Consider the following 3,335-nt stretch of genomic DNA (forward strand, 5'->3'; position numbering starts at 1 on the left):
ACCATCTGGCCCTTATTTAAGCTTCAGTTATTCCAAATGTTAGGATAAGTTCTTAGAAAATGCTCTATATGTGTTCTGAAACATTGTGTTTGACATGCTTCTCTCTCTCTCTCTCTCTCTCTCTCTCTCTCTCTCTCTCTCTCTCTCTCTCTCTCTCTCTCTCTCCCTCCCTCCCTCCCTCCATTCCCCCTTCCCCCTCTCAGTTTTTAATTGATCCTTTATGAGTTTTATATCATGCACTCCAGGCCTGCCTAGCTCCCTGTCCCCTCATAACCTCCCTTTGGTTTTGCAACCTTGTTGCCCTGTGTCATGGAGATCCTACAGCGTTGGATCAGCAGGACTGGCCATTTCAGGCATTTTTTTTGGGGGGAGGGGTAACCCAGAGCCCTGGATCTGGGCCTGGGGGGGGTAGTTAAGCTGGTCAATGTGAAGCTACCCAATGCCACCATTGGAAGCAGGGTGAGCTTTCCTGCTCTCATGCCCTCGGGACAGGCTCACCTGCACTCACATCTCCAAAGCCAGCTCCATTGTGCTGCCCAGTCAAGGCACACGGCCCACCCTCTCAGGTACTACCTGCAACTTGCAAGGGGCTAGGCCAGGTCTCCCATGGTCACGTCCTCAGGGATGGCTCCCCTGTGCCTTCACCATGAGGGCCAACTCTACTGTGCTGCACAGGCAAGGTAAAGGGCCCACTCTCCCAAGTGCTGCAGCCAGCAAGGGACAGGGACAGCTCACCACTCTCATGATGCCAGAGTCAGCTCTACAGAGTGGCACAGGGTGGTGAGGGGCAATCAGGGGAGGGCATCACCCCTGCACCCACACCACCTCATGGCAGGCAGACAAGTGGTGGGGCCAACTCTTCCTTGCTCTTGGGGATAGCTCACCTCACACATGCCCCCTAGATTAGGGCCAGCATTACTGTGTTGCCTAGGTGAGGTGCAAGAACAGCTTTCTTCAGTGCTGCCTCTGGTGAGAGGTGGGAGCCAGCTCTCCAGAATGTCAAAGTCAGTGAGGGCAGGTCCAGTTCTGTGCAGGCCCTGGACATTCACATGGTCACCTGTGACTGGCTTCCCTGATTCAGGAAGTGCCCATGTTTTCTAAGTGGTAGTATGAGGCACTAACATTGCCCCTTGCCACTTCATGGTTATAGAAGCAGAGGTGGCCCTCAGAGGCAGCTCAGGCCGGGATCTCACCATTTTCCATGGTGGTGGGCTGGTCACTCACAATAGGCTACTCCTCTTCACCCTCCAGTTTTATCTCTGCTCATAATGCTCTAGCTGCTCCACTTCTCTTTCTCTTCCTTTTCCATCTGTCCACTACATACTTCTGCATTGTGGTGGCTCCTGCTGCAGGCTGGCCACTCAGCTGGCAGGTTCTGGATGACATCCTCTGGCAAGCAGAGTAGCTATGGCTCTCCTGTGATGTAGGACAGAGGGCAGGTCTGAGGGTGGTGTGGATATCTGCAGGTCTCTGTCTCTTCCTCCTCTTGAGGTGTGCTGCCTGGATTTGATTTGGTTTTTATATGCCCTAGGCATAAGATAGCTTTGACCACCAAGGCAGGCATCCAGCTAGAATGAACAAAGGACTGCCATCTGCTCTACCTCTGATTGATACAAGAACACCACAATCAACAAGGTGTCTCTTTGCTCACTGCCAGGGAGCTTCAATATGTCTCTTATATATTAATAATTTAATTAAATGAAGCAACTGATTTAAGTTCTATAGCTAAAGAGATAAGGTTTAAAGCATGTCTAAAAAAATCCTCCCATCTCTGGGGATTGAATCTATGACCTCATGACTATTAGGCAAGAACTTTACCTCTGAGTAATAGTCAGAAGTTCAAGCATTTCATTTTGGGGATATTCAGCTTCCATTGTTTTGGAACCATGTTGTGCTGAGTGTGGCCAGCAATAATTTCTTCTTCTTCTTGTTCTTCTTCTTCTTGTTCTTGTTCTTCTTCTTGTTCTTGTTCTTGCTCTTCTTGTTCTTGCTCTTCTTCTTCTTCTTCTTCTTCTTCTCCTCCTCCTCTTTGTGTGTGTGTGTGTGTGTGTGTGTGTGTGTGTGGGTGTGTGTGCGCGCGCGCGCGCGCACATGCGACCACTGCTGATCACTAGTACTTCTTCTTTGGGGACACTTCTGGCATTGTTGAGACTGTGTGACTTCTTTCAGTTCTTTATGTCTTTTGCATTCATACAGAAAGATGATGGTACGAGTGCATACTCTATATACTAATCAGAACAAAACACTCATACAAATCAACCTTCTTCTCTAGTCAGTTGATTAAAATTGAGTCCATCTCAGGAGGATTACATTGCTTTTTATGTTAAATTTCTATCACTTTTAGGAACACTACAATGATCACTTACTGGGTCAATTTCTATGGATCCACTTATAGTTTTTCTTCTGTTTTGGTTACTTAGCTATTGCATGGTGTCCAAGGGTAGTTCTATCAGTTGCTTCTCAAGTGATCTCAATACCACACATGGTTTGAAAGCTTCCTTACAATCTGATGACAACATGTTGTATTTCTTTCCTGCCAGTTTATTTGAGATTAATTGTGCTTCATCCCTCCTTGTTTCTTTTGACACAAGAAGATGTGAATGAATTTTGATGATGAGAAGCAAAATTCAGCAGAATTATTTCTAATGAAAAAAATAGAAGGAAGTATTTCCACTTAGGTCCTTGAATTCACACTTGAGAGATCTATTTGGACAGCTAATGTTACTAGGTCCTTTATACTTTAGGCATATTGTAAATCCCATTTTTCCATTTAGAGTTTTGACTTTCTATCCATCCATCCAGAATTGTACTTATTTTTGTTGAAATATTTTATGCTTAGTCCATATGTATTTTTTCCTAACTTTGTTTAAAATTCATTCTCTACTTCTTTGTTAATATATTTTTATTGGCAGATATATATATATATATATATATATATATATATATATATATATATATATACATACATATAGTGTATTTGGTTACTTTGCCCTTTCTTTTACTTCTCTCCCACCCTTTCCAGCCTCCTCTCTTCTTTAAAAATATGTTTACCATGTTCTCAATTTTTTGTGTTGTTGGGTGTCCCACAGACTTATCTGTGTAGCCTTGAGTTTAATGGGCTAAGCAGTAGGTACATAATTGGGTGCTATGCCTTTCCCTGTCCTAGAATCTGTTATAAGGCAGACCCTTATAAGCCCCTTCTCCACCTACAGTTGATAGGTAGGCTGGCCCGCAGTGTATGTAGGTGCAAATTCTGTGGATTTATGATCATCATGACTGTGGTGCTTACATGATAACAATGGCAGCCCTTTTTCCTATCTTCCAGCTCTTATATA

At 44.4% G+C, this 3,335-nt stretch overlaps 1 non-coding gene across 1 annotated transcript; it reads right to left on the minus strand.

The window, feature by feature from the left end:
* Window positions 1–1,518: 1,518 nt before the first annotated feature.
* LOC127197362 (small nucleolar RNA SNORA48) lies at window positions 1,519–1,662 on the minus strand. The gene has a single exon (XR_007831660.1). It is a non-coding gene; the product is annotated as a small nucleolar RNA SNORA48 (small nucleolar RNA).
* Between the last annotated feature and the right edge of the window lie 1,673 nt (window positions 1,663–3,335).

This window comes from Acomys russatus, chromosome 1, assembly GCF_903995435.1.
Source record: "Acomys russatus chromosome 1, mAcoRus1.1, whole genome shotgun sequence".
Classification (NCBI taxonomy): domain Eukaryota; kingdom Metazoa; phylum Chordata; class Mammalia; order Rodentia; family Muridae; genus Acomys; species Acomys russatus.